The 12,945-nt window shown below is 39.9% G+C and overlaps 1 protein-coding gene and 1 long non-coding RNA gene across 3 annotated transcripts in view; one reads left to right on the top strand and one right to left on the bottom strand.

Annotated features, from left to right (window-relative positions):
- Nucleotides 1-12,945, bottom strand: part of SLC38A4 (solute carrier family 38 member 4) — a 67,467-nt gene that overhangs the window by 42,477 nt on the left and 12,045 nt on the right. The gene's annotated exons all lie outside the window — the stretch shown is intronic.
- The window catches only part of LOC142829660 (uncharacterized), a 44,478-nt gene continuing 38,672 nt past the window's right edge, over nucleotides 7,140-12,945 (top strand). The window contains exon 1 of the long non-coding RNA XR_012904325.1: nucleotides 7,140-7,430. This is a non-coding gene — a long non-coding RNA (uncharacterized LOC142829660). The remainder of the gene's footprint in view (nucleotides 7,431-12,945) is intronic.

Consider the following 12,945-nt stretch of genomic DNA (forward strand, 5'->3'; position numbering starts at 1 on the left):
GTCATCATGAGCAATAGGCTATGTCTACACTTGTTGGTGACAGAAAAGCGCTAAAAGAAAAGTGCTGGTTTATGTTCACACTGTTTTCCACTGTCAGAGTGTGTTTACATATGCAGCACTTGAATTGCCAATAAGAGGAGCATACTGTGGTAGCTATCCCACTATGCACTGCTCTAGGACACAAAGCAAATCATTACTGTGGATGTGTGTGTGAGACAGCCATCGGAAGCAGCCAGGCGGGTGGCTGGGGGAGGGGAAGACCCTGAACTCAGTCTCCTCCTCCCTCCCTGACTCTGCACTGCATATTCTGTCTACCTGCCTCTTTTTGCATTGTGGGAGGCAGCAGGAGCATTCCACAGTAATGGTTTGTTGCATGTCCCAGAGCAGTGATAGCACTAGCTGTCAGAATGGAGCTAAAGGGGAGGAGTAGATACTTGCAGGCAGAACTGCTGAGTTTTGGGCTATGTCTAAACTGCAGGGAAAAGTTGGAAAAAGATACGCAAATTGCGAACCATAATTTGCGTATCTTTTTCCATATTTTTCCCAAAAGAGGCTTTTCCAAAATTTGGCCCATCTACACAGGGCCAAATTTCAGAAAAAAATCCTCTTTCGGAACTTTCCTTATTCCTCTCACTGAGAGGAATACAGGGATGCTGAAAGAATACGTCTAGTTTTTTGGAAACTGTTCTAAACATAGCCTCAAAGAGTGGAGTGCCTGCTCTGCATTGTTGGTTTGCTCTGGAGGGCAATTAGTCTGGTAAAACCAATCAAGAGTGTTCACTGGCACATCACCACAAAAGCATCAGAGCAAAAAGACTTTAATTGGGGTTGTTTTATTTTTGAGCTGAAACTCAGCAATTTCAGTGCAAAATGTAGCTTTTCAGTGAAGATTTTCGTATGGTTTAGTGCAAAAACCTTTTTCTGCTAAAGCTGGCAAGTGTAGACATAGCCTTAATCTGACCCCCTCTCCCTCGTTCATTGCAGGCCACAGAACCTCACTCACACAATTTATGATCCATCTGCTCTTTGTCTTTTAGGCCTAGTGTAATGCCAACATGAGAAACTGAACCTGGGATATCTGCAGATTAGTGCATGAGCGTCTACAGCTTGAGCTAAAATCCAACTGGCTGGCTCTCCACTAAGGCTGTGGAGTAAACTCCTTTCTCTTTGTAAGTGGTCTAAGTGCCACTACATGGGACAGTACACCACACCCAGAAGGTGTGTGGGTTACACTAGCATCTGTGTGTCATAGGGTTAGGGACATACAGGGTATGGGATTGCATCCCTGATCATCCTGGACCCATTGATGGACCCAACCTCCGTGAACTTTCCTATTTCTTTCCTGAATCCAGTTATTGTTTGGCCTTCACAGCGTCCTCTGGCAATCAGTTCCATAGGTTGACCTGGCCTTGTGTGAAGAAGTACTTCCTTTTGTTTGAACCTGCTCCTTTATAATTTTGAATCACTCCCTCTTTTGTGTTTTATATGATTGGGAAAATAATGTTTCCTTATTCACTTTCTCCACATCATTCAGGAATGTATAAACCTCTGTTATCTTCCCACCCATTCTAAGCAGAATGGTCCCAGGCTTTTAAATCTCTCTTCATATGGAAGTTATTTCATACCCCTAATTATTTTTGCTGCTGTCCTCTACGCCTTTCCCAATTTTAATATATCTTTTTTGAGACAGGATGATAAGAGCTTCGCAGAGTACTCAAGACACGGGGGTTCCATGTATTTATATAGTGGCATTATGATATTTTTTGTCTTATTATCTATCCCCTTTCTAATGATTCCTAACATTTTGTTAGTTTTTCTGATTACCACTGTACAGCGAGCTTATATTTTCAGAGAACTATCTACAATGACTTCAACATCTTTTTCTTCAGGAAACAGATAATTTAGACCCATTCATTTTGTATATATCATTGAGATTGTGTCAAAGGTTTATAGGATCTTTTGAAAAAATCTTCCTTTTTTGAAAGGACTGTGTGTAGACCGCGCTTTTACTTTTGAAATAGCGTTTTTTCAAAAGAGCGCCATTACGTGATTATGCATATGAAGCATGGGAAATTCAAATCCCGGCTTCATTTGCAATTTCAAAGTGCCTGTTGAAAGAGGGATGTAATCTAGACACAGCCTCAATCATTCAGTGGCCACACACAGTTTTGCAGTGTTCCTGTCTCTGAGATACTCTCTCTCTCTCTCTCTCTCCTTTTTTTTGGGGGGGGGGGGCTGTTAGTTGTATCTTTTCCTGGTTACTCTTCAAATTCTTTTTTTGGCCTGCGCTGTTATATTTTTATGCTTTATTTGACAGAGTTTATGTTCCTTTCTCTTTTCCTTAGTAGAATTTGACTGCCATTTTTTAAAGGATGCATTTCTGCCTCTAACTAGGGATGTTAAATAGTGGTTAGTAAGCTAATCACTTACTGATGCTGCACCTCTACTTTTTCAAATGTAGTAAGAGTCTGGCAGTTCCAACCAGCACCAACTCCCGCTCCAGGAGGCTCTTACTAGATTTAAAGAGCAGACCCCCAGCAGTCCTGGAACTGGCGCAAGCCAGGACTACTCAGTCACAGCTCACACCGTGCCCGGGAGCTAACCCACTTATTGACTAATTGAGTAGTTGATATAAATGTCATTGGCTACTTGATTAGCTTATTAATGGCTATGTGACTTCCCTAATTCACAGCATGCCCCCTATTGGCAATTCAGAAAGGTTTGTTTTAGTGTAAAAGAGAATCAGTCCTGTGCTCTTTGTACCCTAGGTGGCATAGCCAAGCAGTTAGGGCACTAACTGAGGACTTGAAAGGTATAGGTTCAATTCCCTGCTTTGCTACAGACTTCCAGCATGATCATGGGCAAGTCACCTCCTGGAATAAAGTTTACCAGCTAATTCGAGTTAAGGGCTTTACTTCAACCTCCCGTTTCACTGCCGCGTGTAGACACAGTTATTCTGGGCTAGTCAATTTCCAAAATGGCAACCGCCCAGGAACATGCTAATGAAGTGCGGGATATTTAAATCCAGCACTTCATTTGCGATTTCGGTTGCCCTCATTAGCCTCCCTAGTTTGAACTAGGGGGCTAGTGTAGACATACCCTTAGCCTCTCTGTACCTCCATTCTCTATTTGTAAAATGAGGATAATCCTATCTCACAGGGATTTTATGAGGATAAATATATTAAAAACGTGTGCTCAGATACTATGGTGATGGGAGCCATATAAATACTGAAGGCAGATTTGTAATTAACTAACAGGATTAATTATAAAATGTAAAGTCTTGTAAAATACAATGGGGGAAAAATTACCTCAGAAAATATAGTCTAATGTGAAAATATTCTATTATGTTTCTTGTTTAGACTTTTAAAATTTCAGCTCTTGAAGAGCATTTTTTCCTGTTAGTTCCATGTATTTATATTAATCAATGTTCCCTAACCCCCATGGTTAGTTGCTTTATGTAATGCTTAATCAGCTTTTACAGAAATACGAGACAACCATATGGCTTATAACAAAATATGATTCATATTATTGTTATTGCTCATTATTATTATTGTCACAGGAGACTATGCCTGGATGTGCATTTTTCCTATTTAAAAGTGTGATTTGGCTCAGCTGTTTAGACTGTAAATCTTATTTAGTACACTAACGTGATTTTTGTGTTCCTTTTCTTAACCTGTGAAAACATGTTTTTGCTCTGATCAAACTGAGCATACTGTGAGGTTTGTCATTCCCAATTAAACTACAGATCCACCAACTTCACTCACCTACTCCGACATCGCCCAATGTATGATGTTTTAGAGGAAAGCAATCTTGCTCTTAAGCGCTAGTAGTTCCCCTAATTCTGGGAGGCTGGGGGCAAATTACTTCCTGACTCAACCTAAAACATCAAATTTTATTCTGCCGGGTCTCTCCATTCCTTTGATAAGGTCTTCAAACTTTTTGGGGTATGGACTCTCATGCACTGTGTGTTTGTGCAATGACTATCACAATGGTACCACAACTAAATTGCTCTCTATGGCATACTGCAATATAAATGCTAAATAAATCAATAACAACAAAGAAATAAAAGTCCTATTTTAATACATTACAAGTACATTGCACTTACACAGAATCTTTGATCAAAAGTCTCAAAACAATTAAACCTGTACTCTATTTTTGTTTCCTGCTAACCCAGTGGTTCTCAACCTATTTACCATTGTGGGCCACTTCTGTGGCCCAAAATGTATTATGTGGGCCGCATCCATTATGGCCTCTGCGACCCCTGAGGATGTTACATGGGCTGCGGCTCTGTGCTGATTGGGCTGCAAGCTCTAAACTAACAACCTGAGTGTTGAACTTCTGCCATTGTTTCATAAGGCAAGCAATACCACAGAAATAAGTCCTCCAGTCTCAAATGATCAGTTCTTAAAAACTGTTATGTTCCATTTTATTTCAAACTTTAGAAAAGAGGGACCATTGTGAGTCTAACTTCCTGTACAACACAGGCCACAGAACTCCCTCCAGGGAGAATTCCCAGAGTATAGCTTAAAAAAAATAAAAATCTAATCTTGATTTAAAAACTGACAGTGATGGAAAATCTACTGTCTATAAGGTGCTACAGGACTCCTTGTCGCTTTTGCAGATCCAGACTAACACGGCTACCCCTCTGATACTTGCTACCTTCTAAATTGTTGCACTGGTAAATTATTCTTAATGTATGCCTTATTTCTAGCCCAACTTTGTCTAGCTTGAGTTTCAACTTGCAGAAGAGGTTGACTTATTGCACATGTGGCTAGTATACCAAGTGAAATGGTGGGCAGCAGAGCAACATGGCTGGTAGCGAGGGCAGCAGAGCGAGCTAGGGCCATGCTGCTCTACTTCTCTCTGCTACCGCCAGTGAGTCCAGCAACAGGCCCCTACTAGTCTCCTAGGCTACATCACTCAGGAGAGAGGGTCTGGGGGAAGAGGAGGGGAGGAAGCAGAGCACAGGTGGGGAAGGGGTGGATCCTGGGGGGAAGTGGGCATTGTCCTGGCCCTCCCCTTTATATTAAGAATAATGATCAATATAACAGCCTGGCGTAAAACAACTCCTTTAATTCATTCAGTAAAATTCTTCAACATAACTACCATATTTTGGCACAGTGACTGAGTTGATTACTTTTCTAATTAATAAAAGACAAATTCACATAAGCAATTACAGTCTTTGCCCACAACATGCAAATTTTCAATCAGTGAGCCCCTTCCGCCATCAAAAGGCCTTCGTTATTTGTTTTTCATTTTCTCTCTCATCCTAAAACAACAAAGTCAATGCTCCCCAGAACTCTAGAGAACAAGTTGACTTTGGAAATTTGTTAATGCTACGACTTCCTGCAGATCTGCAAATCTTTTCTTATCCAAGAAGTAACATCAGTAGCCATTAGGGAATAATCTAAAGTAGACCTGTAATGTTTTAGCTTTTTCATTTACATTTTTTCCTCTTCAATGGCCTCGCTAGTCTCTTGCAATCTAGGAATAACTAGATTCCCAGAGACTGGTATGCATTTCAAAAACAGTAACAAGCTGTCAGGCAGTGATGAGGGAGCACATTTATTCTGATTTTGGGACTATCACCTCGAAAGGTATTTTCTTTTGCTTTATCAAATATTTTTATTTAGTTCTTGTTCTTTGTCATTGCTTTACAAATTACAGTTCTGCTTGCATGTCGTAGAATCATAGATTAAGGTTGGAAGGGACCTCAAGAGGTCATCTAGGCCAATCTGCCTGCTCAAAGCAGGTCTCACTCCAAATAAATAATTCCAGCCAGGGCATTATCAAGCCTGGCCTTGAAACCTCTAAGGATGGAAATTCTACTGCCTCCCCAGGTAACCCATTCCAGCGCAAGTCATAGCTCTTTTAATAACAAAAACAGAGTGGTTATTGTCACTGTTATTTGTGACATGTCTTTAAGCTGTTGACTTTCATCCACTGGGTGTTAGGATGGCAATTTACATGGGGATTTTTAGTTCCGCATGGATGTTCTAACTAGTAAGTGGAATTTTAAGTCTGACCACATGTTTTCTCTTTCATTACTCCCACTAACAATGCTAAAGGCAAGGCAAGGCATTTTTTCACAAAATGCTGGACTTTCCTAAAGACTTTCTGATTGCCCAACTATCAGGCTTCTTTCGAGGTGAGATATTGTCAATCAAGGTCTAATTTGACTGCCAGATGTTGGGACTGAATGACAGGAGATGGATCAACTTGACAATTGTCCTGTTCTGTTCTTTCCCTTTGATACATCTGGCAGTGGCCACAATTAAAAGATAGGATATTGGAATAGATGGAGTATTACTCTGACCCAGTATGGCCATTCTTATGTCCCCGTGTTCTTAACACAGACTGGCCACTAAAAATCTGAGATAAATAGAGACACACATTTCACTGAGATGTGGAGCACTCTACTGCAAATCACAAAAAATGCTGTATGCTAAAGACATTTGAGAGTCTGAAAGGCCTTTCTGGTCAAAAAGGACAGAAAAATATTTAGAAGCACAGAAAAGAAATACAGGTCCTAAAGGTCTGAATTTTAATCTGTCTGAAATTATCTAAAAGGAAAACATTGGCAGAAACAGCACCTGAGAAAATCTGTTAGTATCTTTTTGCCAGTATTAATAACATACATGTTCATGAATTTTAATATGCAGTTGGTATATATTTTTATCAAATCCCATTAGTAATCACAGTTCCTGAGTCAAATGGCTGTGTTGACATTCTAGAGAACATGGCAAGTACATCGCACCAAACATTAGGGCCCCTATCCTGCAGTTGTATGTCTGAGTAATTTACACATCTGATTAGGAGTCCTACTGAGTATTTAATAAATGAATATACCACAGGATTTTTGTTTATTAACTGTCATTTCATCTGACTACTAAATGTACTCATTAATTTTAAGTGCCTGATTTCTTACAGCCAAGCTATAATTTATTAAATATAAAAGCCATTACTTCTTAAATTTGACAGTATTAAAATACAGTTTAAATGTAACATCAAGAAGTCAACAATTTCAGCAGCAAATGAACACTCATATTTTTGCAGCACAAGCTTGTACATTGTTATTTTTCATTATAATATTGTGGAATGTTGTAAAAATAAAATTGTTGATTAGCAATTTGGCAAATCTGAAAAACACAATTCACAGGTTACGACCATGACTCTTGAAAAAAATGTGAGAGAACAACCTCATTACGAGATACATCTTGCAATAGATGTTTGTTTAACTTGAACTCTGCAAGTGCAGTTGCCCAGTGCAACTGTACATATTTGCTCCCGAATCCTTTCTCAAAGGCACTCTTTAAACATGTTTATATGCTCCATCGAGGTTTTTTTTTTTTTTATCCATTCCAGCAAGGTTGACAAAACAAGGAGACTCAGAAGATAAATCTATTTTTTATTGCAAGAAGCAGTACAAGGTAAGTGAACTATATTTTATGTTATATATTTCTGTTTAAATCAAATTTGGAAGGCATGTAAGCTCTTGTTGTGGGGCATAGTATGGTTGTATTGCTCAATTAGATTTCTATTTTCAGTTGTATTAATGTATTTGGACTCTAGCTGTCAATCTTTGGTTTTGAGTTTGGCAATTACTTTGTTATTACAGATTCATTAATGGGTTAGGAGGAGAGGAGAAATTTGTGTGTTAGGAAAATGTGGTCTCATCCATCCAATTCATGCCTAGAACCTAGGATGTATTTCTTGTGACTGATCCCAGGTGGCTTGCGTTTAGGTGAGGTGCAAACAAGTGTTCAAAATGGCATAGGACTTTATGATGTAGGCATTTGGACTAGCCATCAAATCATTTTGCAGAAGGTACTACTGAACAGCCACCAGATGGTAACAGTGACTTTCAGTCCTTACTGGTCTGGGGTAGGTTCAGTGCTGTGACCTAGAGGTGAAAGTTTCTGTCTTCTGAACCAGTCACACTTTACATGTCCCATTTGAGCTCTGTTTTAGCCGTTCTCCAGCCAATGTCAGAATGGGAAACCTTTCAGTTGACCAATAACTCTTCTTAATTAGCTGGATAAATTACTCCTAAGCAACACAAAGCACTCCTCATTTTCCTAGCATAAATTCATGCCTTCTGCAGCAATTCCAGTTCTGAGAGCAGGAAACCACAAAAATCAATGTTGATGCTCATAGAATATAGCAGCTATGATGAGCTTTCACAGAAGCAGTGGAATTAGTTTTCTTTATCTTAATTCTCTTTGCGAGCTAAAGACTACAAAATAAGGTCCAGGTCCTGCAAGCTCTTAGTCGTGCAAGTACAGGTTGAACCTCACTAGTCCAGAACCCTCAGGATCTGACCGGTTCCGAACGACAGAATTTTCTGGACCATGGGAGTCTAGCAGCATTACTAACACCAGCATTCTGGACAATATTGTCTAGCAGCATTACCAACACTTCCACTGCTTACTGCGCTGTTAGAGGACATTTAGGGGTAAATTAGAACTAAATAACAGCACAGAATACTGAGAGATAGGACTGGATGCTGTAAACAAACTTGTTGGGATCATGGGAAACTTGGCCACATGCACGAAAAGTGGACATCCGTCTAACTAAAATAATTCTGGACGATGGATGTTTCTGGACAAGAGAGTTCTGGATTAGAGAAAGCTGAGAGGAGTCCTGTGGCACCTTACAGACTAATTGAAGTGTAGGAGCATAAGCTTTCGTGGGCAAAGACCCACTTCGTCAGATGCATCTGACGAAGTGGGTCTTTGCCCACGAAAGCTTATGTTCCTACACTTCAGTTAGTCTATAAGGAGCCACAGGACTCCTCACCGCTTTTGCAGATTCAGACTAACACGGCTACCCCTCTGATACTGGATTAGAGAGGTTCAACCTGTAGCACTTCTGTATGTGAGTAGCTCTACTGACTTCAGTGAGGCTGCATAAGGAAAGAGGACATGGCCCTCATTCAACACTGCATATTTGAAGTGATACTTTCAAATGTACACTAAAAACAGAAAATGATATCGCACTGGAGAAAAAAGGCATTTCTATGTCACTCTACTGTAAATAAAGTTGAAAGCATATGCAACTATTTCATTATCTCCTTTGCTTTGTATCTCCATGCCTGCATCAGTTTGCTTATGCAATAAACCACAAACTAAAACCACTGGCCTAATCCTGAATTTCTTATTCCAGCTAAACTGCTATTTTGCATGACGATCATATGAATGGGCCATATTATTTACGCTTGCTCTCTTTAATCACAAGAAATGAATGGTCCTGAAGTGGGTAGCAATTTTGCTCCTTGCTGTTGTTACATTAGTCAGATCATCATACATTCATTCATTTTAAAAGCAGTGCGAAATTCTACCTTAGAACAGGGAAGCTATATACAGTAAAACTCCAGTTGTTCAGCATCCAGTGTGGTCCGGCACTCCCGATATCCGGCACCAGCTGGAACCTGGAAGTGCTCTGGCCAGCCGGACAATTGGAGCTGCTCTGCCCCCGGCTTCCCCAAGTCCGAAGATGGTCAGTTTCAGCAGTGGCGGACTTGGGGAAGCCAGGAGCAGAGCAGCTGGGGTGCTGCCGGATTGGTCCCGCAGCGCCGCTCCTCACCTGAGTACCGCTGCGGGACCAACCCGGCAGCACCTCAGTTGCTCTGCCCCCGGCTTCCCCAAGTCTGCCTCTGCTGAAACTGACCAGCAGCAGAGATTTGGGGAAGCCGGAGGCAGAGCAGCTGGAGTGCTGCCCACACTGCACCGTTCCTCGCCGACCCCCCACCCTCAAACCCCTCATAGCCCCCCTTCTGGTACTCCGGCATATTCAATAATCCCGCACCCCCTGGATCCCAAAGGTGCCGGATTATCGGACGTTTACTGTGACAGGCTTGTAAAATAAAGATTGATTGCCTGTCTGCGGATCTCTGGACTCCCATGGTATGTCTACGCAGGAATAAAGCACTTGTGGCTGGTGTGGGTCAGCTGACTTGGGTTCATAGTGCTTAAGCTCCAGAGTTGAAAAATCACCGTGTGTAAACATTCAGGCTTGGCCTGGAAGCTGAGCTTTGGGACCCTATAAGGGCAGATGAACAGGTCTCAGAACTAGGACTGGAGCCTGAATGTCTACATGGCAATTTTTTTGTCCCTTGCTCCAGAGCCACCAGCCCAGGGCCAGTTATGGCTGTGCTGTGGATCTTTTATCTCTGTGTAGACAAACTCTTACTTTCAGTGGAATTTTCCATCTCCTGTTAGGTTATCACATGACTCCTCTCCTTCTCTGTAATCTGCTGTCCATTCATTTCTGAAATATGCAACTTTTATTTTGTCCTTTAAAATTATAAAAGAAAAGGAAAAAGCAGAAAGCACGAAGTATGGTAGCCTGAAAATGTTCTGTAACTTAGCACCAGTTCAAGGTTCAGGACTTGCAATATGTTAAAGCTGGTAGAAAAATACAAATATTTCACAAACATGTTGTGAAATTTTCTTTCCCTTTTTCCATCAATATTTTGAAAAACTTGGATAATCTCCATCCACTTTTTGTTAAAAGAGTAATGAGAAACAAGACTGTCTGTTTTAAGATAAAGACTAAAAGCAAATTTTGGACATTACTGATTGCAAAGCTTTTCATTTTTTACCTTTCCAATCTATCTATCTATCTATCTATCTATCTATCTATCTATCTATCTATCTATCTATCTATCTATCTATCTATCTATCTATCTATCTATCTATCTAAGGATACTTACTTAATGAAGTTGTTTTATTAACTAATCCTGGAAAGGACTTTGAGCACAAAAAATGCTATATAAGAGTTTTTGTTATCATTATACATCTTACTTTAAAATATCAAAGCTGATCGCTTTCTCTTGCTTTCTAAAGTCTGCTTCCTTTCATTCTGATGTGATTTTAGTAACAGATACTATTAAGAAGCTAAAGTTATAGTCTAATATTTTACCCTATTTGAAAGCTGGCCTTCGAGACATTAGCATTCAACAGCAATTTACTCCAAGTGGTTCCATTAGTTTCAATGTGAGTAAGGTTATTGTAACTTGATCCTAAATGAATAAATCACTGGTTTCTGGATATAGTTGCTCTGGACAGCAACTAAAATCATGTCAAAAATGAGGAGGACAAATCCAAAATGATAAAGAGAATAACATGGTTTTAAATGTTTGATTTCTCATAATGTGTCAGAGTAAAAATACTTTGATAAGCAAATGTTCCTAGGACTTAAAAATTTCCCCAAGAACTGGGGCACAGATCAGAAAGAGAAATAATTGATTCCCCATAAAAAGCTGTAGTTCCAAGTTGGTTATGTAACCAGAAAAATGGAGTAAATGCTACAGGCTGTATCCTCATGTCTTGAACACCTGCACAATGAATACAAATCAGTTAGCAAATCATTATGGCCCATGAAGATTGAAAGAGAATCTTCTAACTAATGGAAGGCCAGCCATGGTTGTGGAAAGGCTTTAAAGATCCACTTTCTAATGCTCTACTGATGTAATGGAGGAGGAAATATTTCTAGAACAATTTATACAGTATCTATAAATAATAGAAAACAATAACTGTAACTCTTCCAAAGAAACAGCTATGTTTATGGAATGCCAAGTCTTTCACAAAATGAAGAGCAAAAAATTCTGTAGTTAAACACAGTCTTAAACTCAGTCCATTGTGCACCAAAAATGTAATACATGTCAATGAAATCAGGCAAAACACAGATACCAATAGGTAAATTATCTGTTGAATTTCAGCTAAACAGATGAAATGTAATGTAAATTTTTAAGAAGTAGTTAACTGTAAAGATACATGTACTGAATGTTTTGAACAGCAAAGGCAGGTGAGGCCTTCAGCAAGTAAGTGAATTTAAATTATGTTTTTTAAAATGTTTTACATGCCCTGAAGCATGACTGACACATGGAGCTAGCGTTGAGAGGATCAGGTGAATGGTTACATTTCCCAGTATATGGCACCACTGTGCAAAGTCTTATTATTTTAACTGATGCTTAGAACATATACTTTTTAAAATGGCAACAGCTCTACATTGGCTAAAAAGAACAATGCTTACCTCACTTCTCTTCCTGCCCATGTATAGGTGAGCTCTATATACTGTAGGGTCATAAATTGTTCTATTGTACAATGGTTCATGCTGGGAAAAATCACACTTAAAGCTGTAATGCTGGGAATATTAAAGCCCATACAAAACTCAACAGACCAGTTTAGTTTTGTTTTTTCTATTACATGAATGTCTGAGGTGTATGTCTATTCTTCAGCAGTATGGCCTACAGCCAATGAATTATACTCAGTTGTAGATATAGCCAGTCTCCGACAGTGACTTTTTTATATATCTCATTCAGGCTTGCCATAGAGATTCATGCCTTTGTCAATTCAAAGCTAGGCTTTGGAATGCAGACCTCTGCAAATCTGGGGATAATATCTGCATTATCCACATCTGCAGATGTCTGCTGCTGCTTGTTTTTGCAAATATGGCTGTGGATACAAATTTTGTATCTAGAATCCTGCAAATTTGTGGATATTTGCTTTATATCTGTGGACATGCAGAGTTAATTTTTGCAGATACAGTTACATGTTGTATCTGCACAGGGTTCTTTTGGAATGCACTTTAGTTGGGGCTGCCTTTAAGGGAAACAGGGAGGCTTCAACTATATCAATATGTAGTCCCTTGCTTCCTGAAGCAGAGGTGGTAGGGTTGCTCTGATCACACTGCCCTGATGTTTCATGCTCTGTGCTTTTGCCTGCCTGTAGTTATTACCTTTAAAGACTTTAATGTTCTGGGATCCACACTTACCCAAAGGATTACGTAGGCCCTCTCAGAGCAATCAAGATTTGCTGGGTTGCCCTCAGTGATGCTACTTGGAACTCTTAGAACTGCCTCTTAGAACTGCCAAAATAGTGTTCGCAGTTGAAGACCCTTGTGTAATGGAACTCAGTTCATCTGACCATTTGCCAGACTCCA

This window comes from Pelodiscus sinensis, chromosome 1, assembly GCF_049634645.1.
Source record: "Pelodiscus sinensis isolate JC-2024 chromosome 1, ASM4963464v1, whole genome shotgun sequence".
Lineage (NCBI taxonomy): Eukaryota > Metazoa > Chordata > Testudines > Trionychidae > Pelodiscus > Pelodiscus sinensis.